Source organism: Natator depressus, chromosome 1 (assembly GCF_965152275.1).
Source record: "Natator depressus isolate rNatDep1 chromosome 1, rNatDep2.hap1, whole genome shotgun sequence".
NCBI classification, from domain to species: Eukaryota; Metazoa; Chordata; order Testudines; family Cheloniidae; genus Natator; species Natator depressus.
In genome coordinates this window covers 296,446,995-296,470,885 of record NC_134234.1, presented here as the reverse complement: position 1 = coordinate 296,470,885, position 23,891 = coordinate 296,446,995, and the positions used below count along the sequence as shown (strand labels likewise).

Sequence of the window (23,891 nt, the reverse complement as noted above, 5' to 3'; positions counted from 1 at the left end):
GAGGAACTATGAAAAGCAGCAAAGCTTCAGAATCCAGGAGAGTGAAACTCTCCCTTTTATGGTTTTTCTTTTCTCCCATCTTTTACTTTTTAAAGTAATATAGAAAATCCATAGAAAAGCCATGTTAAGAGAGTTCATGTTTCATGCACAACCTTAGCTCCATCCCCTATGAACGTGGAAGAAGGATGGTCCAAAGGTCATGGCAACAGCCTGGCACTTGAGGGGGCCACTGGTTCAACTGCATGCTTCCAATGTCACCTTGCACAAATCTTCTACTGTCTCCATACCTCAGTTCCCTGTTTTCAGTTCCTCCTCCTTGTCATCCTCCCCAAATGCCCCAGGAACGTGAAGCACTCCAGCCCCAGAGAAGCCTGCACTGCTAGACCAGTGGAACCAGAACCCTTTGGATCCTATGTTAGTACTTGTTACTAAGGGCAAATCTCGTCCCTGCATGTAGTTAGGCTTGTCTTGAGAGATTTCATAGACATTGGCAGGAGAGCCACTCCATCATAGAATCATAGAAGATTAGTGTTGGAAGAGACCTCAGGAGGTCATCTAGTCCAACCCCCTGCTCAAAGCAGGACCAACACCAACTAAAACATCCCAGCCAGGGCTTTCTCAAGCCGGACCTTAAAAACCTCTAAGAATGGAGATTCCACCACCTCCCTAGGTAACACATTCCAGTGCTTCACTACCCTCCTAGTGAAATAGTGTTTCCTAATATCCAACCTAGACCTTCCTCACTGCAACTTGAGACCATTGCTCCTCGTTCTGTCATCTGCCACCACTGAGAACAGCCGAGCTTCTTCCTCTTTGGAATGCCCCCTTCAGGTACTTGAAGGCTGCTATCAAACCCCCCCCCCCACTCTTCTCTTCTGCGGACTAAACAAGCCTGGTTCCCTCAGTCTCTCCTCGTAAGTCATGTGCCCCAGCCCCCTGATCATTTTCGTTGCCCACCGCTGGACTCTCTCCAATTTGTCCACATCCTTTCTGTAGTGGGGGGACCCAAAACTGGACGTAATACTCCAGATGTAGCCTCACCAGTGCCGAATAGAGGGGAATAATCACTTTCCTCGATCTGCTGGCAACGCTCTTACTAATGCAGCCCAATATGCCATTAGCCTTCTTGGCAACAAGGGCACACTGCTGACTCATATCCAGCTTCTCATCAACTGTAATTCCCAGGTCCTTTTCTTCAGAATTGCTGCTTAGCCAGTAAGTCCCTAGCCTGTAGTTGTGCATGGGTTTTTTCCATCCTAAGTGCAGGACTCTGCACTTGTCCTTGTTCAACCTCATCAGATTTCTTTGGGCCCAATCCTCCAATTTGTCTAGGTCACTCTGGACCTATCCCTACCCTCCAGCATATCTACCTCTCCCCACAGCTTAGTGTCATCGGCGAACTTGCTGAGGGTGCAATCTATCCCATCACACAGATAATTAATAAAGATGTTGAACAAAAGCGGCCCCAGGACCGACCCCTGGGGCACTCCGCTTGACACCAGCTGCCAACTAGACATCGAGCCACTGATCACTACCTGTTGAGCCTGACAATCCAGCCAGCTTTCTGTCCACCTTATAGGCCATTCATCCAATCCATACTTTTTAACTTGCTGGCAAGAATATTGTGGGAGACTGTATCAAACGCTTTGCTAAAGTCCGGATATATCATGTCCACTGCTTTCCCCATATCCAGAGAGCCAGTTATCTCATCATAGAAGGCAATCAGGTTGGTCAGGCATGACTTAACCTTGGTGAATCCATGTTGACTGTTCCTAATCACCTTCCTCTCCTCCTAGTGCTTCAAAATGGTTTCCTTGAGGACCTGCTCCATGATTTTTCCAGGGCCTTAGGTGAGGCTGACAGGTCTGTAGTTCCCCAGGTTCTCCTTCTTCCCTTTTTTAAAGATGGGCACTATATTTGCCTTTTTCCAATCATCTGGGACCTCCCCCGATTGCCACGAGTTTTCAAAGATAATGGCCAATGGCTCTGCAATCACATCAGCCAATTCCCTCAGCACCATTGGATTCATTAGATCTGAACCCATGGACTTGTGCACGTCCAGCTTTTCTAAATAGTCCTTACCCTGTTCTTTCACTACTGAGGGCTGCTCACCTCCTCCCCATACTGTGTTGCCCAGGACAGCAGTCTGGGAACTGACCTTGTCTGTGAAGAGTGAGGCAAAAAAAGCATTGAGTACTTCAGCTTTTTCCACATCATCTGTCACTAGGTTGCCTCCCCCATTCATTAAGGGTCCCACACTTTCCCTGACCTTTTTCTTGTTGCTAACATACCTGTAGAAACCCTTCTTGTTACTCTTCACATCCTTTGCTAGCTGAAACTCCAGTTGTGTTTTGGCCTTCTCGATTACAGCCCTGCATGCTCGAGCAATATTTTTGTACTCCTCCCTAGTCATATGACCAAGTTTCCACTTCTTGTAAGTTTCCTTTTTTGTGTTTAAGCTCACTGAAGATTTCACTGTTAAGCTAAGCTGGTCGCCTGCCATATTTGCTATTCTTTCTGCACATCGGGATGATTTGTTCCTGCGCCCTCAGTAAGGCTCCTCTAAAATACAGCCAGCTTTCCCAGACTCCTTTCCCCCTCATATTAGCCTCCCAGGGGATCCTGCCCATCAGTTCCCTAACGGCGTCAAAGTCTGCATTTCTGAAGTCCAGAGTCCATATTTTGCTACTCTCCTTTCTTCTTTTTGTGAGGATCCTGAACTCGAACATCTCTTGGTAAGTACTGCCCAGGTTGCCACCCACTTCTCCTTCCCCTACCAATTCTTCCCTATTTGTGGGCAGCAGGTCAAGAGGAGAACAGTTCCTGGTTGGTTTCTCCATCACTTGCACCAGGAAGCTGTCCCCAGCACTCTCCAAAAACTTCCTGGATTTTCTGTGCACTGCTGTATTGCACTCCCAGCAGATGCCAGGGTGATTGAAGTCATGGCTAATGTAGCCCGGAAGCAGCAGTAATGTCTGGTTATCACTGCAACTTGAGAATAATGTCTGTAGATTAGTGGAGTGGTGGACCCACTCGTCCCGCCCCAACTTCTCTGAATTTTCTCACCACTCTGATTACTCTTCATTGGGATGTAAGGGGGTTATAAGCACACAGTGCTCCATGATGCTCCACGGGAAGGAACGCCCATGATGAATCCCAGATATCCTGTGTTTATCTGCAGCAGAACCTGACCATTCCCACGGGGTCTGGGAAACCCTTTGAAGGACAGGAAGATTTTGTCTTAAAAGTTTCTTTAGGTCTAGCTGTTTTTAGCCATTGATCAAATGTGTATGAGATACTATCGAAATATCAGTGAAGTATTTATGCTAAGAAAAGATTTAGCTCTCCTTGGAAAAGGAAAGATAGCAATTTTAGGACAGTTGAATCTCCATCTTACATAGAATGGCGGGCTTATACTGACAAGTTCAGGTAGTTGGCACTAACTCTTGTGTTATTAAATGGTTAAAAATTACACATAATTTCTACCCGAACATTTTGAAATTATTCTTTGCACATTTCATCAACACATTATCAATGACTACTTCAAGTACAAGAGGCAACACATTGAATGGCATATGCCAAAGGGACCTTATCTGTCATAACATGCATAATCCACTCTCTTTATCAGGCTTTATAGCTGCATCATGTTTTTGCAATGCCAGACATTTAATTTTATGGCTAGAGCATCTTCTGTTAACTTTCCATGCACTAAAAGCTCAAGGGAAAAATGGGGGCAAATTCCTTGCTATATTTACCTTGATTGCTTCTGAAGGACCCGGGAAAATGTTGTGGACATTTTTACTATCAATTTGTGCATGGCTATAAAGTTTAATGGTTGATTTACTGAAGGGAGTGTTCTCATCAAGAATGAGAGTATGAGAGAGAGAGAGAGAGAGAGAGAGAGAGAGAGAGAGAGAGAGAGAGAGAGAGTGCATGAGAGACAGAAAGTGAGAAAGTCCACATTGTACAAATGTGCTGCTAATTTATTTTCCATCTCACTAACAATGTGCTCTATAATATTGCTGCAGCTGTAATGAGGAAAATGGATGTTCTCAACCTCTGCTCCATTTAACTCCTGCAACTTAGAAAAGTCACAATGTGTGGGAAAAGACTTTATTAGTACAAACTATATTTTATCCTGAAGTAGCATTCAGCTTCTGTGACTGAAGTAGCTTGCAGCCCATTTCACGCACAAAATCTGCCAAAATTCTTTCCTCCTTTCCTCTATCACTTTCCCCACAGAACAGAATGTGCCTCTGAGTCATCATATTCATATATCTTCCCTCTTAGAGCTGTGGAGATTTTTAACTGTTACACTTACCTTCATACAGTCCAGGTTAATAATCAATGTACCATTGACTTCAGTGGAGCTATTCCAGTTTGCACTGGCTGAGAATGGAGCCCATTGGGTTGAACTATGAAATGATTACAAAGGAAAACAATGTGAGGTACTGCATGTAAGGTTAGAGACATTTTAACTCACCTATGCATGGCATAGTTAAGGCATCACTGGAATACTGTGTACAGTCCTGGCTAATTCACAATTAAAGAGATAGTGGTAAAGTAAAGAGAAGGAAGAGTAACAAGTCTGATGAGAGTGGAAAACTTTGGAAAGGTTAAAAAATGTAAAATATTATGTACAGAAATAAAGAAAGAGGGAATGCTTAGTACCCTAGATTTGTCCTTGAGGGAAAATAATATAAGAAGGGAAGAAATATTCCAGGACGACCAAGGATGTCTGTCAGGAAGTATGTCTTTAAAGTGGAGGAAGGCAAGTTTACATTAGATAGGAGGTTACCGACAGCAAGAGCAATATTACAATGGAAGAGACGTCTGCCAAGAGACGTTTCTGAGGTACCATCAATAGAAGTGTTCATCAAAAGATTCAGTTAACACTATGGGGAACAGGGTAGGGGATAATCTGTTCTAGGTGCAAGGGTTTGGACCTGATGACCTCTGAAGTCTGTTCCAATCCTAACTTTGATACATCTATTGTATAGGTGAAATACCCTTAAAACCCCCAAGCGGGCTTTAGAATTATTCCTTTTGTTATAAAACCAAATCAAGAACATTAAATAACTTCTGGCTTACTTTTTAAGTAAAGATTTTGGTGAAGCGCTACTAAAATCCTGAACTACGTGGGCCAGCTGCGGGGATAAAATCACCTGCTTTAAAACTGAATTGTTTACATGGCTGTAGCTTTCATGTGAGTTTTACTCATTACCAGATCCTCTTCACTACAGTATTATATCTTATTATAACAGATCCTGATTTTGGTTTTTAATGATAGGCGGAAATATAAAAAAATCCTTCTGCAAATGGACTGTAGAAATTCATCGCCAGTCTGATGATGAAAAAAAGTAGCAGCTATAAAACCAAGACAGATGGTAGAATGGGGAGGAAAGAGCGGAATGTATTGGCTGGTGTCAATCTCCAAGCTGGATTCCTTAATGATATTGTTTGAGCTTAGCTTTTTCTCTTTTTTAATTGAATTTAGTGCTGGCGAAAGATGTCAGATCAACAGCCATGGAGAATTAAATTCTCTATTTGGTCCTGATCCAAAGCCCACTAACGTCAATGGAAAGACTCCTACTGCCTCCAATGGGTTTTGGATAAGGTTGCTTATCCACAAAGCAGGAACAAGCAGCTGCTTCCTTTCTGTGCCAGTGCAGAGAGACGCAACTCTGACTAGAAGGGAACCATCTCTAAGGAGGAAAGTATAGTTCACACTCTAGGCCCATTGAATCCTTTGCTTCTCTTCTAAAGTTGCTGCTTAATGCTAATTGTCATGGAATATTTTGGTGAAGTGGACATGTCTCCACTAGGAACTGGATTGAAACCAACCACTCATTTCACATCGGCCTCTGGACAGATACCATAGCTAACTTTTGCTCACTACCAGATATGGCTAAGCAAACACTGAAGAGTGCAATTTGTAAAACAGATTCTGCAAGGGCCATTCACAGAAATAGGCAGTGAGTCAGTAAATTCTAATTCACTAGGAAACTCAAGGACTACAGATTCTGAATCTCCAACATTTTTTACCAATATCCTCCAGGAGCTCCTATCCCAACTGGTTCCTACTTATGCCACATAAGACATTTAATATCCTTTCCACCACATAAGAACATAAGAATGGCCATATTGGGTCCGACCAAATGTCCATCTAGCCCAGTATCCTGTCTTCTGACAGTGGCCAATGCCAGGTGCTCCAGAGGGAATGAACAGAACAGGTAAACATGAAGTGATCCATTCCCTGTCGCCCATTCCCTGCTTATGGCAAACAGAGGCTAGGGACACCATCCCTGCCCATCCTGGCTAATAGCCACTGATGGACCTATCCTCCATGAATTGATCTAGTTCTTTTTTGAACCCTGTTATAGTCTTGGCCTTCACAACATCTTCGGGCAAAGAGTTCCACAGGTTGGCTGTGAATTGTGTGAAGGAATGCTTCCTTTTGTTTGTTTTAAACCTGCTCCGTATTAATTTCATTTGGTGACCCTGTGTGCAGTGGGGGAAATGCACAGGCTGGCTCCTCTTCCTCTCTGCCGCTTTATGGTAATTGACACCCCTGCATGCACGGAGGAAGCAGTCCATGAGTTTCAACTTTCCCTACTGTGATTGTGACTGACCCTAAATAACTACACAGGGTGCAAATCGAGAGCCCAATTTTGCCACCTTTTGTCACATGGAAATCAATTTGAAGGTACTATTCAGTGAGTAATGTTAGCAAGATTGGGCACTGAATTATCAGCGTGAGCAAAGGTAGCAAGATTGGACCTGAATTAACGAATATGCTTAGCTCTAAATAACTGCATGCTGCAGCAATTACAATGCAATTCAACGATAAGCAGTAACTTCCTTCCATCTCATTTTCAATATTTTTTGGCATGAAAAACACAGTCACACTGTATTAACACTTCACACAACTTAATTAAATCTATAGTGTGTGAAGTGGTACAATCAGTAAGCCAGCTGTCAAAAAAGGATCAGTATAGCAACAATATATTATTGTCAGGTGGAAGGCAGCACAGCAGATATTTATTTTCCAAAGAGCTTTATAAAAATGGGCTAAAACGAAATCTATGCACCCTTGTCTTCTTAGTCCCATCAAACCATTTCCAGGAAAAACCCTATATTTTGCTGTATCTCAGCCTGTGTTGCTTGAAACATCTTTCACACCATTTTCTACAATTTCTGCTTTCTATTTTGCATTTTCAACTGTCTTCTCTGATGTGCTTACAGTCACCTTTTACATGCCAGTGTGAATATACGTAATCGACAGAGAGATCAAGCAGCACTGCAAAAGCATGTACTCCCTTGGTTTCAGTATAGCGTGTAGTTAACTATGATTACTCTTTATTTATTCTGCACCTGGAAATAGGCCCAAATATTTGTTAAAAAAGTCTGAAATAGTATGTAATTAGAAGACTGTCTAATTTTAATGTCATACTAAAGGGATTGTATTTCATTTGTATAATGCCTCAAAATAAAACATTCATACATATCTTTGAGTTCTCTGAATACAGCATTTTTTTAAATGTAATGGTAATTATGTGGGCAGAATCTGGCCCTGTGTATTGGCAATCTGAACATATACATTAGCAATATTAGAAGATGCAATAAGATAACAGAAAAAAAGTCCAACAAATGTGGATGAGAGAAACCCATCCACCAGAGTCTAAGCAGCTTGCTGAACCTCAGAGAAGCCTCTGTTGAGGACGGATAGAGGTGGAATCAGACATATCCCCAAAAAACAAAATTTGTGGTCTTGAGTCCATTGAAGGTAGTGAGAGTTTTGCTATTGATTTCAATGGGAGCATCAGTGGGCCCCCAACTTAATTGCGCTGTCTGAAGGCATTTGAAAATTTAAATGCAACTTTTTGCTCTGTTTATGCTCACTGGGGCAGAGACAATATCTTTGCTATGTGGGTGCATACAGTGTGTGAAGGACAACGGGGCTTACTAGTACTACCACAATATAACAAATAATAACGGAACACCCTACATCAGAAGATAACAAAACAAAGCAAACAGGTGCCATTGCCTGCCCTGGGCTACTGCACCTCCCTTGCAGGTAATATCACAAATCTGGGATGTATCTAGCAAAGCTCTTTCTAGGAGGCCTCACCGGAACATCTTGAAATTAGAGTGGTGTCAAAATCTGGTCCTGTTCTGAATGAGCAATTACTCTCATAAAGTAGTTCCAGTATGTCATAAGCACACTTGGAAAAAATTCTGCTGGGCTTTCCCCATAGGGCACTGTTGTGATTGTCAGCGTGGTCAATATTGTACTTACCTTTAGCAACTGAACATTGTGGGGTTAATGTTCAGAAGCCTCATGTCCCTTCGGCAGGCACAATAAGCACTTGTGAAGCAAGCACCTTTAGCTAAATTGCAACGTATATCCAAGTACTTGTACCTCTGCTTACTGACTACAGGCACAAATTGAGACACAAGACTGACATTTTTATTATCTTTTTAATCTTGAATGTCTCTCCTAGGTGGGTGCAAAAATGGTGGCTCAAGTTGTGCGTGTACAAATTCTGGGCTAGATTCTTGAGTGTCAGTCATTGTAATATCATTGACTCTGACCCTATGCCTTTAAAAGTAAAACAGGAGCCTTGTGAGACTGACATATGTTACCTGGATCTGATTCTCCACTGCCTTGGACTGTGCCTTTGCAACTGTGAAAAGTAGGTATCAGATCAAAATGATAATACCTTACACTCCTCTTGTACACACTAGCCTGGTTTTAAATGACTAAACAGACTGCAAGGCCATGCAGAATCATGCTCTTTCGTCTTACACTGTCTTGATTTGTAAACAATATGGGCTAGAGTTACACTGATTTACATCAGCAAGGATCTGCCTCCCCATCCACTTATTTTTAAACTGCGGGCTCTAATTACTTGTATATTTACATTACCAAATGAATGTGGGGCAAGCATGCAACTGCAAACTCAAAGATTTTCTTTTGCAGCAATTATGGACTCTGGTGCATAGGAGGGAAGCCTGTGTGTGAGTTTGCATATTGCTCTCTAATCCCAGTCCTAGTGTACTCCGTTTATTTTAAAGAGCAGCATGAAAGCAGGATTTTTAAAATGTCAATGTACATTGTTAAATGCTAATATGATGGAGCAGTAAGGAACAGGGTGTGAAAAAGGAAGAAAGCGAAGATTGCACATACCTACTTTAAAACACAGATGGGAGTTCAAATGTGCGATGTTTTAAAATATCTTTCTAAAGTGCATAATTTTTCTTTTTAAAGAAAAAGTCATCTGATGCCTAATGTCACCCATTTTTCTATAAATTCAAAGTGGCACTAAGAAAAAAAATCTGTCCATCACAGATGTGCTATTGTACTTATTGACTCCCATATCAGCCTTTTTTAGTTACGAAGGCAACCTGTCAGAAGGAGAGGAATAGAAAGAGTCATGGATATTCAGGACACTTGAAAAAAATGCACCTTTCCATTTGTGTTATGAGTTGTGTAATAGTAGAATGTTGTGGCCATGTGATTCAGTGAGAATGCTGCTCTGTTATTTGTGGCCCTACTGCATGTGCATTCGTGTCTCTTGTGCGTGGGTCACACATCTGCCACTACCCACTGGGGACATATGCTTAGGGCCATTATGCCTCCAGCTTTTTCATGCCTCTTTTTTTAACGGAATGAGGTAGTTTTGAGTATGTTTATGATATCATGTTTTTCTACTCTGTTCCTTTGCATTTGATTTCATGGCTAACTTAACACCATCAATAATGTGATACTGTGATTAATCTCCCTGGGTGAAATCCTGGCCCCATTGCCTTCACTAGTGCCAAATTTCATCCATTGTTTTCAATTTTCTTTGTGAGATGTGTGGATGGAAGTGTTTGTCACTGCATTTGTCTCTCTGTTCTTTACTCATCACAAGTTAGGAACAGCTTTATTTCAGAGTATACAATAGCTTAAACTGAAACATAAACATATTTAAGACAATATAGCATCATGCCATTTAGCCATCTATTCACCTTAACCACACCTTATTTCTACAGTAACTTGCTAACATGGTTCTATTGCAGTTCCCATCTCACAACCTTTTCCTGGAAGTGGCATCTTACCCCATAGATACTGTATTCCCCCATACATGATTTTCACTATCTTTTTTAAATGTTGGATGAAATCATGGCTATATAGTGTAGCACAGCATAATATAGTACAATACAGTGTTAGTTGTGTATGTGTTACACCTGGATTAATAAAGATGTATGTATGTGTGTTGATTGTAGGGGGAAAGAACATTTTACCTTTTAAAAATTACTTTCAGCTACCTGTGAACAACTGATTACTGTAAGCAGGGAGCATCCAATTAGTATCCTTTTAACCTGTAAGGCAGGGGTGGGCAAACTTTTTGGCCTGAAGGCTGCATCGGGTTTCTGAAATTGTATGGAGAGCCAGTTAGGGCTGTGCCTCCCCAAACAGCTAAGCATAGCCCATCCTCCACCCCTTATCCGACCCCCGCCCCCGGCTTCTCACCCCCTGACGGCCTCCCGGTGACCCCTGCTCCATCCACCACCACCCCTGCTCTCTGTCCCCTGACTGCCCCCGGACCCCTGCTCCATCCAACCTTGCCTCACCTTCCTGACTGTGCCCCCGGGGACTCCTGCCCCATCCAACCACCCCTTCTCCCTGATTGCCCCCAGACACCCTGCCCCTAACTGACCCCTGCCGCCCCATCCAATCCCCCCTCTCCTTCCTGACAGCCTCCCCCCAGGACCTCTGCCCCCATTCAACCCCCCTGTTCCCCGCCCTCTGACCGCCCTGACCCCTATCCACACCCCCAGCCCCTCACCACCTCCTGAACTCCCCTGCCCTCTATCCAACCCCGCCACCCCGCTCCCTGCCCCCTTACCGCGCTGCGTGGAGCACCGGTGGCTGGCGGCGCGGCTGCACCAGGACAGGCGGCTGCGCCTCCCAGCACAGAGCACCGGGTCAGGCCGGGCTCTGCAGCTGCTCTTTCCCAGGAGCTCGCAGCCCCGCCGCCCAGAGCATTGCGCCAGCGGCGCAATAAGCTGAGGCTGCGGGGAAGGGAGAACAGCGGGGGAGGGGCCGGGGGCTAGCCTTCCAGGCAGGAGCTCAGGGGCCGGGCAGGATGGTCCCGTGGGCTGGATGTGGCCCGCGGGCCGTAGTTTGCCCACCTCTGCTGTAAGGCAATATAGTTTAGGGTGCTCTTTAGCTTGTTATAAGCGGTCTGTGTTTTATAACATCAATGAGGGATTTGTGTGAGGGATTTATGTTATTTGTGTTTTAGATTATTATTGTATTAGATTATTATTGTATTAGGGATTATTATTTGCACCAATGAAAAGGGTAATGCTTGTGTCAATCATTTATCGGAAGGCTGTAGTTGTGTCCTCTGGGAGTAACAAGTCTGAGCTGTTCTTAGGAGTTTCTAAAACATGGAACCCCTGGCAAGCCCAAAATATTCGTCAGTCACCCTGCAGACCCATCCCTTAGGAGAACAGATTGGTGGACAAGTGGGCTGTTTTTGAGGGAACCCTTGGTAAGCCCAGGAGGGGGTAAAAGGTGAGCTATTCTGGGGGGTATGTTTTTAGGGTAACAGTTGAAGCCCTTTGTCTGAAACTCCCATTGAAGACAATGGGGGATCCATGCATGGAGGTCTAACAAGATCAGTGCAAAACACCTAAACTACTATCCAGGTTCTTGTGCAAAGCCCGAAGTATATGGGGGTGCTGGGGGCATGCCTGGGGCTTATGGGAAGGAGGTGGGGACAGAGTGCTCTGTTATGCTCCAAATATTCTTGGCTGCTAGACCAGCACTTTGTAGCCATAGGAACTCAAGTGGACTGCTCTATTTTTTTCTTGGGGCTTGGCCCTTTGCATCTCCCCCAAAATTAGACGAACAACGCGGGTATAAAGCCATCTTTCCTCATTACTCTTCAGATCCTGTTACACATGGAGTTTGTACAGAGGAGATAATCGAGCCAGTGTTTTTTTCTGTGATGCAAAGAAGGACCCATAAAGGATTTGGGAGGTTGAGACTACCAAGTATTGTACAATGTAAAGGCAAAAAGGCACACATGAGCCATTATATTAACCCACTGTGTCATCTAGTTCTATTCACCACGTTGTACCAGTGCTTTTTTACAGCCCTTCTCATAACTTCTACAATTTACCGGGAAGCATCAGACTTACCAGTGTTGTAGGGGAATCCCCTTGCTAGCAGTGAGTTCCAAACTCCCACCATTTGCCTTGGATGGAGATCTCTCCTACTGCCTTTTTGGGAAGCAGAAATTCACCCAGAAATTTCTCCAGCACCATTATTAGTAACAAACACTCATCAATGGTTACCTTGTTCAGAAACAAATACTCCCAGTGCCCTCAGTCACCAATCAGGGGCCTCCTTCTCTTTGGCCCCTGGCTGACCCTCATATGCAGCACTATACAGGTTCCTTGGGGTCACATGCTCAGGTTATTCTCTGGGGCCATGCCCCGACAGTGAGCTTATTCTCAGCCTGTCATGTTCCCCTGCAGCAACCACCTGGTGCTCTCAGTGCTACATCCTGCCCTTCCTTCCTAGGAGTATTGCAACAGTAAGTTGGGGTGGGATTTCTTTTCATCTCTCTACCAAACCAGGGCTCTGCACATGTGGGGAGGCCAGTTTCTCTTCTTTGCTCATCCTCTTGCCAGCCAGAGCCCTGAATATAAGAACATAAGAACGGCCATACTGGGTCAGACTAATGGTCCATCTAGCCCAGTATCCTGTCTTCTGACGGTAGCCAATGCCAGGTGCTCCAGAGGGAATGAACAGAACAGGTAATCATCAAGTGATCCACTTCCCTTGCGGGAAGACCAGCTTTCACAGCACTGCTGCTGTTCTGTGGAATAGACCTTTACACCTCCACACTTGCGTTTTGTTTTCTTGATCTAACTGTTGCCATTCTGTTTGACAGGAAAATTGTTAGTCTAGATACAAAGGGCAAATTACAAACATGAAATATTTTAAAAGTGCCCCTTTCCCCTCACTTTGTATATGTGTTATTGACAAAGGCAAATAGGACAATGTGGGCACTTTTCTGGCAGAGACTTGCAAAAAAAAAAATCACCAAAACAAACAAAACCACATCCTAGCACTCAATAGCTTGTTTATGTGTCTGTCATTCTGAATCATCAGCTGCTCTGCCACATGCTCTGCCATTCTTTTGTGTATCAAGTTGTGCTTCTGAGGGATAAAAGAAAACAGAGCTGAAAATCAAGCTGATGGACAGAATGTTCACAGACAGTATGGACAGAGTCAACACTTGCAGACTAATTCTCTGAAATGTGGAGGCAGATGAATTAATTAAGTGAAGTGTAAATCAAAAAGGCAGGCTCTAGTAGCACACTACTAGCAAAAAATACTCTAATTTTCCTGTAGATGAGGGATTTTATATTTTAATATTATTACAGCAACACTCTATTTTCCATCATGTATTTCATATAAATTATCATAAAAAGCTTTACTCAGTGAAATAACACAATTACAGAAATAGAAAGTATCAGAGGGAGTGAGAAATCAAGTATAGACAAGGGAAAAGGGTATCTTTCCAGTTCACACTTGAAATAAAATATGAGTAAATAAAGTACAGAAATACTGGAAAGCTTATTCCAGATAGTAGGAGTTGCAGAGAAGAAGGCACTCAGAGCAGCAATGGAGAGAACCTGCGGAGGTATAAAAATGAAGGCAATGACAGATAAGGGTGAGTAGAGAGAGGTAAGAAGTAGGCCTGAGGAAATCCATGGAGGGTATTATTATTATCAATTCTATGTCCAGTCAAACATGGTTGAACCTATATATTATATTGATACTTAAAAAACAGTAGCACTTGTAAGAGGAATTATATACACCTTTACAATGAATAGATGTGTGTGGGAAAGTCTCACACATAAAGTATGTATAAAGATAGATTGTAGTAGTCATGCACCAGAACTTGAATACAATTTCTACAGTTAAAAAAAAAAGAAAGAACACAGGATTAAACTGCATTACAGAGAGTATAGGAAATGAAACAATGATACCGTTGCAACAGACTTCTCGAAAATGAAAAAAGTAACAGAAGGATAAAGTAAATATTACCTGTTGGTTTTATTATCCTGTATTGAGACTATGCATTTATCATGCACTGTAATTTTCAAATCTACAACTTTTTTGTAGCTTCATTATAGGAAGAGTTGCTAGAACTGCCTATTAAGGTTGCTTGTGATAAGGTAGGGGAGATAATACTTTTATTGGACCAACTTCTGTTGATGAAAGCTTTCAAGGTTTACAGAGCTCTTCTTTAGATCTGGGGCAGGTAATCAGAGTGTCTAAGCTAAATACAAACTGGAACAGATTGTTTATCATAAGGGTTTCACACATGCTGTAGGATATCACTTAAAATGAAGTGGGCAATTAACAGTTAGCAGGCAATGGGGGAGGGGAATTACAAATTGTTGTAATGAGCCAGAAAAAACAGAGCCTCTGTTAAATCCATGTTTTTAGTGTCTTGCAAAGTTATGAATTTAAGTTCTCCAGTTCAACTGTTGAAGGTGTTGTGCAGGTGTTTGTTTTGTTTGAGGATGAGGACTGAGATCCCTTCAGAAGTGTTCACTCACCAATGACAGGGTGTTTTTGTCTTTTGCCATTTTTCTGTGTGAGTTCATTAAAGGGCATAATGATTGTCTCATTTCTCCCACATAGTTTTTGTTGGGGCATGGAGTGAGCTGGATGGGGTATACCACATACTGTGATAGGCATGTATAGGACCATGGATCTTGCCAGATACGTTGTGGGGTGTGTTGACCATTGTCCTCAGGGTTTGCATCTGCTATTTTGGCAGGGTCTTGTGCCATTTTGAGTTGCTGTGTCCTGGTCTGTGGGATACTTGCTTCAGATAATGAGATTGAGGGAGTTGTTTGAAGGCCAGAAGAGAGGGTTCAGGAAAGATTTCTTTCAAGCTGTGGTCCCCATCAAGTATGGGTTTTAACAGTTTGATAATACTCCATACGGGTCCCAGTGTGGTGTGCTAGTGACAACTAGGGGTGTGCAATTAGTGGGGTTTTTCTTCTCTCTCTCTCTTTTCTGTATGGAAGCAAATTCTCCCAGGATATTTGGGTGACCCATCCATTATGTGATCTACATTTCTGGCGGTGTGTCCTTGCTTAGTGAAGGCAGTTTTAAGTGTGCTTGGCTGTGTATCCCAGAGTTTCTCTCTTGAGCAAATTCTGTATTATCTGAATGCCTGGCTGTAGCTTATAGATTTCTTGGTGTGTCAGGTGTGGTTTCTGGATCTGTGGAGGTAAGTGTCGAAACCATGCGTTTCTTGTATATAGTAGGGTTTCGTAGTTGAAACAGATTGTGATGTCCAGGAATTTGATACTGATCTGGAAGTGTTCTAGAGAGACTTTGATGGATGGGTGGTAGCTGTTGAAATTGTGGTGGAAATCTTTGAGGGAATTTATGTTGTCTGTTCAGAGAATGAAGATATCATTGATATATCTCAGGTATGTATCATTGGTTTTGTGGTGCATTTTTCCAGAAACACTTACAGAAATACAGAAGGTGGGACATGAAGAAGCTGGCATACTGGGGATCCATCCTAGTGCCCATAGCTGTTGATAGGGTTTGGACAAAGTGTTTGTTGTTAAATGTGAAGTTGTTGTGGGTGAGAATGCAATGGATGAGTTTGATGATGCCTTTAGGGTGGATTTCCAAGTGTTGAACATTATCTTGGAGATATTTGAAGAGGCAGAGATCCATCGTTGTTAGGGATGTTGGTGTATAGCAGTGGTTCCCAAACTTTAACAACCTGTGAACCCCTTTCACTAAAATGTCAAGTCTCGTGAACCCCCTCCTAAAAATGAATATTTCCAGGGATTTTCTCCTTTACCTGAGTATAAATTATAAAAGCAGTGATCTTGGAAATATAAAATTTGTTTTTATGACATGCTTATTACACACTATTTATTATTTATCATTACAGTATTTTTATTACATCATGAAAATGGCAACACTCTTCCAAGATCTCACTTTCATAGCTTGTATCACGTTGAATAAGCCTGTTATAAGACAAGGCTCCTATGTTTCATCAAGGAGTATAAGATGTGAAACAGCATGAAGCTATTTAAGAAGCTAGCTCAAAGAGTTCCTCCTGCACAAGCATTCAGGTCTTTGAGCAGTCCAGGCAAACAACGCACGTTACAACAAAGCTTAGACTTGTTCTTCATAATAATTTTAAAAACAATACTAGCTGCCTATTTAATTTTAAAAACAGCAAAATATATCCACCTCCCTTTCCATTTCTTATAAGGTGTCTTGAAGTTTAAATCTCCTCAGTGTGAAGATATGCTTGCTTTGATGCTCTTGGAAGTCCACGGCCTCTGGGCTGCTGGCCCCATGCTGCTTGGGGTCCCCAGGGACAGCTCTGTCCGCCATTAGGGAATTTTTTCCTAAGAACCCCCTGTAATATTCCTGAACCCCCAGGGGTTCACGAACCCCAGTTTGGGAAGTGACATCCATGGTGGCAAGGGTGGTTTTCTGAGGGAGGTCAATATTGCAGTTTCTGGAGGAAGTCAATAGTTCTTGCAGGAAGCTGGCTGACATGGGATTCTCTACATCCCGATGGGATGCCTCTTCATGGCTGTGTCTGGGGAATAGTTCTGCCTGGTCTGATGCCACCTCCTGTCTCTCATTTGCCCTGCATCCCCACCCATGCTCCAGGGGTTCCAGTGCTTCCTATTTATAAGTCAGGATGCTCCCTCTTCATGACCTGGCCAGACTGGTCAGGTCACTATAGCTTTCTCCATCCAGGCTATCAAAGTCTCATCTGCACTGGCTGACTGGGTATAGTTCCCAGTCCTCCAATTCAAGGCCATGCCACTTCCCCAGTGGCTGGTAAGAGAACCCAGGCCCACCCACTACTCTGTGTTCCAGCCCAGGGACCCAACAACCAGCGGCCAAGCTCTGTGCTGTCCTAAACATTATTGATGTTTCCCTGGCCTTTTCCTTGTCTATCTCTATCAGACTTCTGCTCCACCACCCCTCTGGGTAAACCATTCCTTCAGGAACAGGATTCCAGGGCTTCTACTCTCCTCTGGGTTTCCTCCTTTCCCTCTCCAAGCCCAGAGAATGACTGCAGGTTTCCACTCTGCAATCCTTTTCTTCCCTCTCTTTCTGCCCTTAGTCCAGGTCCACCTGTTCCTGCTCAGCTAGGCTCCATCCTCAATAAGGGATTGCCTATCAAGCCTAACTCTCCCTCAGGTATATCTTATCAGGTTGCCTAAGCCCCCTCTGAGCTGCATTAGCCCTTCCCAGGCTTGTGTGAGGTGAACATCCCATCACACTGACCCTTTGTGTGGTGAGTGGTTTAAACATAGATTTTATGAGTCCTGATATTCCTTCAGTAAGAATGGCATGGCCAGATATGATGGGTCTGCCTGGGTTCCCTTGTTTGTGTATCTTCATGTAGAAGGTCCCTAGGGTTGGCTCATGGGAGATGAAGTTGTAGAGTTTTTCTTGGAGTTGTTTGGGGGAAAATTTGACAATATCTTTAAATTCTTGTGCGAATTGTGGTGTGGAGTCTTCCTTGACTCCATACCACCATGGCAGGTGGTGGCAGAGAGCTGTCTGTTGGCCTCATTGATGTAGTCATCATGATTAAGGAAAACAATGACACCCCCTTTGCCTGCTCATTTGATCACTATCTGGTGGTTAGATTTCAAGGACCGTATAGCTATTTTTTCAGTGATAGAGAGATTGTGGTGAATGTAACATTTGTTGAGGATTTCACAGTGAATTTTTTTCCTGAAGCAATCTACGTAATGATCCAATGTGTGTTTTCATCTACTGCGGGGGGGGGAGGGGTGTCCAGTCAGATTATTCTATTTTCTTATGACAGTTGATGGATATGTGGTAGTTGTGGATAGTCTCCTCTCTGTTGTGAAAGAATTCCTTGAGACAAAGGTGGTGGGAGAATTCTTCTACATGGAGTACAGTCATGGATGGTTATAAACTGTTCAGGAAGGACAGGCAGGGCAGAAAAGGTGGGGGAGTAGCACTGTATGTAAGGGAGCAGTATGACTGCTCAGAGCTCCGGTACGAAACTGTGGTAAAACCTGAGTGTCTCTGGATTAAGTTTAGAAGTGTGTGCAACAAGAGTGATGTAGTGGTGGGAGTCTGCTATAGACCACCGGACCAGGGGGATGAGGTGGATGAGGCTTTCTTCCGGCAACTCACGGAAGCTACTAGATCGCATGCCCTGATTCTCATGGGTGACTTTAATTTTCCTGATATCTGCTGGGAGAGCAATACAGCGGTGCATAGACAATCCAGGAAGTTTTTGGAAAGCGTAGGGGACAATTTTCTGGCGCAAGTGCTAGGGGAGCCAACTAGGGGGGGCGCTTTTCTTGACCTGCTGCTCACAAACCGGGTAGAATTAGTGGGGGAAGCAAAAGTGGATGGGAATCTGGGAGGCAGTGACCATGAGTTGGTTGAGTTCAGGATCCTGACGCAGGGAAGAAAGGTAAGCAGCAGGATACGGACCCTGGACTTCAGGAAAGCAGACTTCGACTCCCTCAGGGAACGGATGGGTAGGATCCCCTGGGGGACTATCATGAAGGGGAAGGGAGTCCAGGAGAGCTGGCTGTATTTCAAGGAATCCCTGTTGAGGTTACAGGGACAAACCATCCCGATGAGTCGAAAGAATAGTAAACATGGCAAGCGACCAGCTTGGCTTAATGGTGAAATCCTAGCGGATCTTAAACATAAAAAAGAAGCTTACAAGAAGTGGAAGGTTGGACATATGACCAGGGAAGAGTATAAAAATATTGCTCGGGCATGTAGGAAAGATATAAGGAGGGCCAAATCGCACCTGGAGCTGCAGCTAGCAAGAGATGTCAAGAGTAACAAGAAGGGTTTCTTCAGGTATGTTGGCAACAAGAAGAAAGCCAAGGAAAGTGTGGGCCCCTTACTGAATGAGGGAGGCAACCTAGTGACAGAGGATGTGGAAAAAGCTAATGTACTCAATGCTTTTTTTGCCTCTGTTTTCACTAACAAGGTCAGCTCCCAGACTGCTGCGCTGGGCATCACAGAATGGGGAAGAGATGGCCAGCCCTCTGTGGAGATAGAGGTGGTTAGGGACTATTTAGAAAAGCTGGACGTGCACAAGTCCATGGGGCCGGACGAGTTACATCCGAGAGTGCTGAAGGAATTGGCGGCTGTGATTGCAGAGCCCTTGGCCATTATCTTTGAAAATTCGTGGCGAACGGGGGAAGTCCCGGATGACTGGAAAAAGGCTAATGTAGTGCCAATCTTTAAAAAAGGGAAGAAGGAGGATCCTGGGAACTACAGGCCGGTCAGCCTCACCTCAGTCCCTGGAAAAATCATGGAGCAGGTCCTCAAAGAATCAATCCTGAAGCACTTACATGAGAGGAAAGTGATCAGGAACAGTCAGCATGGATTCACCAAGGGAAGGTCATGCCTGACTAATCTAATCGCCTTTTATGATGAGATTACTGGTTCTGTGGATGAAGGGAAAGCAGTGGATGTATTGTTTCTTGACTTTAGCAAAGCTTTTGACACGGTCTCCCACAGTATTCTTGTCAGCAAGTTAAAGAAGTATGGGCTGGATGAATGCACTATAAGGTGGGTAGAAAGCTGGCTAGATTGTCGGGCTCAACGGGTAGTGATAAATGGCTCCATGTCTAGTTGGCAGCCGGTGTCAAGTGGAGTGCCCCAGGGGTCGGTCCTGGGGCCGGTTTTGTTCAATATCTTCATAAATGATCTGGAGGATGGTGTGGATTGCACTCTCAGCAAATTTGCAGATGATACTAAACTGGGAGGAGTGGTAGATACGCTGGAGGGGAGGGATAGGATACAGAAGGACCTAGACAAATTGGAGGATTGGGCCAAAAGAAATCTGATGAGGTTCAATAAGGATAAGTGCAGGGTCCTGCACTTAGGATGGAAGAATCCAATGCACCGCTACAGACTAGGGACCGAATGGCTAGGCAGCAGTTCTGCGGAAAAGGACCTAGGGGTGACAGTGGACGAGAAGCTGGATATGAGTCAACAGTGTGCCCTTGTTGCCAAGAAGGCCAATGGCATTTTGGGATGTATAAGTAGGGGCATAGCCAGCAGATCGAGGGATGTGATCATTCCCCTCTATTCGACACTGGTGAGGCCTCATCTGGAGTACTGTGTCCAGTTTTGGGCCCCACACTACAAGAAGGATGTGGATAAATTGGAGAGAGTCCAGCGAAGGGCAACAAAAATGATTAGGGGTCTAGAGCACATGACTTATGAGGAGAGGCTGAGGGAGCTGGGATTGTTTAGTCTGCAGAAGAGAAGAATGAGGGGGGATTTGATAGCTGCTTTCAACTACCTGAAAGGGGGTTCCAAAGAGGATGGCTCTAGACTGTTCTCAATGGTAGCAGATGACAGAACGAGGAGTAATGGTCTCAAGTTGCAATGGGGGAGGTTTAGATTGGATATTAGGAAAAACTTTTTCACTAAGAGGGTGGTGAAACACTGGAATGCGTTACCTAGGGAGGTGGTAGAATCTCCTTCCTTAGAGGTTTTTAAGGTCAGGCTTGACAAAGCCCTGGCTGGGATGATTTAACTGGGAATTGGTCCTGCTTCGAGCAGGGGGTTGGACTAGATGACCTTCTGGGGTCCCTTCCAACCCTGATATTCTATGATTCTATGATTCTATGATTCTAGTTCTCCACATATTAGTATGGAAGTGGTAGGGCAGAAATTTAGTGCCTTGGAGAGTAAAGATCTTTCAGGTCTGGTTAGGGGAGTCTTGACAGGTTGATAATGTTGTGGTGTCATGTAGTGTCTGTGCGGTGGGTCCTGGAGTTGTGCTTTCTCCTGGGGGTGGTATTCTGTTGGTTGTCCTCCTTCATGTTTGAAGTTTCCACTTTACATAGCTAAATTCAATATCTTCCATAGTTGTTTGCCATCTAGGACACATTATACATACATTATATAGGAGAGTTGTTCTTAGTTATTTGTATTATACTATATCATACAGGATTCAAATGATCAGGGCTTTACTGTTCTGCGAGCTGTATGAATAAGTAAAAGGAAGACTGTCTCTGCCCCCAGAATGTAGGTATCAACTGCTTTAGAATCTGAGAATATCTGAACAATAAAAGGTTAATTACTGTACCTCAAAGTAACAAAATATATACATATAAGCAGATTTTAAAATCCCCACTAGTTTCTAGTTACCAGTTATAGATATTTGGTTAGTGTATTCCTGAACAAACTGTGTCTAAATCCATGCTGGAATAAACAACTAGGTCTGGATGAAATTTTTCAATGGAAACGTTTTTTCAGCCAACACTTGAGATTCAGTGACACCTGAATTCACAAAATGTTTATGTCAATTTCACTTAATTGTTCTGGTTGAATTCCCTCCCCCCCATCTACCCCAAAAAATCCCCCAAAAGTTAAATTTTTGTTTTGACATTTTTTGAAACAAAATGTTTTGATTTTTCAATTCAAAATGACTTTTCATTCCAAAAGTCTCTTTAATTTTATATTTTTTTAAAAAAAATTAAGAAATGCTCAGAATCAAAATGAAATGGGACAAATTAAATGTTTAGTATGACCCAAAATGATTTTGTTTTTGATTTTTCAGAATTGCCAAAGAAACAAAAAAAACCTCTTATTTTTATAGCTTTACAAATGATGGCATTCTGGATGCAATGTTAATGTACTAGGGAACAAACTAGACTCAAATACTTTGGATATATGCTAAAGTAGTAAAATGCACAAAAGCTGCAGGATCAAGCAAAGGCTGAGAAAGCCAAGTTAAACAGTACAGTGTGGAGAAGGATCAAGGAGGATAAAGCAAAAGGAAATGCTGTGTTGGGCAGGCTGGTATTCAAATACCTATAGCTGCAAAAATAGCACTGGCAAAGTAAAATCAATCTGTAAAAATGTTCCCATTTATTTAAAGCCGACACAGAATGGAAACCCCATTCTAATCCCATTTTTCCATTTATTGTCATGAATCTATAAAACCAAGCAAGAATCTATAAAACTGGTTTTAATTTAGCGTGCACTTTCCCTGATGCTGCTTAAAAAAGGAAAAGTGTCAGGAAGGATTCAATGGCTTACTGTAATCCACTAAGCCCTGCTTTTTACCAAATTAGTTGTATCTCTTTAAAGGAGATCCTATGAAAACTGAGTTTACTTCACAATGGAAAGGAGGACTTGTGGCACCTTAGAGACTAACAAATTTATTTGAGCAAAAGCTTTCGTGAGCTACAGCTCACTTCATCGGATGCATTCAGTGGAAAATACAGTGGGGAGATTTATATACACAGAGAACATGAAACAATGGGTGTTACCATACACACTGTAATGAGAGTGATCAGGTAAGGTGAGCTATTACCAGCAGGAGAGCGGGGGAGGGTGGAAACCTTTTGTAGTAATAATCAAGGTGGGCCATTTCCAGCAGTTGACAAGAACGTGTGAGGAAGGGCGGGGGGGAATAAACATGGGGAAATAGTTTTACTTTGTGTAATGACCCATCCACTCCCAGTCTTTATTCAAGCCTAAATTAATTATATTGAGTTTGAAAATTAATTCCAATTCAGCAGTCACTCGTTGGAGTCTGTTTTTGAAATTTTTTATTGAACAGTTGCCATTTTAGGTCTGTAATCGAGTGACCAAAGAGATTGAAGTGTTCTACAACTGGTTTTTGAATGTTATAATTCTTGACGTCTGATTTGTGTCCATTTATTCTTTTACGTAGAGACTGGCCAATGTACATGGCAGAGGGGCATTGCTGGCACATGATGGCATATATCACATTGTTAGATGTGCAGGTGAACGAACCTCTGATAGTATGGCTGATGTGATTAGGCCCTATGATGGTTTCCCCTGAATAGATATGTGGACACAGTTGGCAAGTGGCTTTGTTGCAAGGATAGGTTCCTGGGTTAGTGGTTCTGTTGTGTGGTGTGTGGCTGCTGGTGAGTATTTGCTTCAGGTTGGGGGTCTGTCTATAAGCAAGGACTGGCCTGTCTCCCAAGATCTGTGAGAGTGATGGGTCGTCCTTCAGGATAGATTGTAGATCCTTGATGATGCGTTGGAGAGGTTTTAGTTGGGGGCTGAAGGTGATGGCTAGTGGCGTTCTGTTATTTTCTTTGTTGGGCCTGTCCTGTAGTAGGTAACTTCTGGGTACTCTTCTGGCTCTGTCCTTCTGTTTCTTCACTTCAGCAGGTGGGTATTGTAGTTGTAAGAATGCTTGATAGAGATCTTGTAGGTGTTTGTTTCTGTCTGAGGGGTTGGAGCAAATGCAGTTGTATCGTAGAGCTTGGCTGTAGAGAATGGATTATGTGATGTGGTCTGGATAAAAGCTGGAGGCATGTAGGTAGGCATAGCGGTCAGTAGGTTTCCGGTATAGGGTGGTGTTTATGTGACCATCGCTTATTAGCACCGTAGTGTCCAGGAAGTGGATCTCTTGTGTGGACTGGTCCAGGCTGAGGTTGATGGTGGGATGGAAATTGTTGAAATCATGGTGGAATTCCTCAAGGGCTTCTTTTCCATGGGTCCGGATGAGGTAGATGTCATCAATGTAGCGCAAGTAGAGTAAGGGCATTAGGGGACGAGAGCTGAGGAAGCGTTGTTCTAAGTCAGCCATAAAAATGTTGGCATACTGTGGGGCCATGCGGGTACCCATAGCAGTGCCGCTGATTTGAGGGTATACATTGTCCCCAAACATGAAATAGTTATGGGTCAGGACAAAGTCACAAAGTTCAGCCACCAGGTTTGCCGTGACATTATCGGGGATACTGTTCCTGACGGCTTGTAGTCCATCTTTGTGTGGAATGTTGGTGTAGAGGGCTTCTAC

At 43.4% G+C, this 23,891-nt stretch overlaps 1 long non-coding RNA gene across 1 annotated transcript in view; it reads right to left on the bottom strand.

The window, feature by feature from the left end:
- LOC141986909 (uncharacterized) overlaps positions 1 to 23,891 on the bottom strand; it is a 47,393-nt gene that overhangs the window by 11,983 nt on the left and 11,519 nt on the right. Inside the window, exon 3 of the long non-coding RNA XR_012639394.1 lies at positions 4,322 to 4,415. This is a non-coding gene — a long non-coding RNA (uncharacterized LOC141986909). The remainder of the gene's footprint in view (positions 1 to 4,321; positions 4,416 to 23,891) is intronic.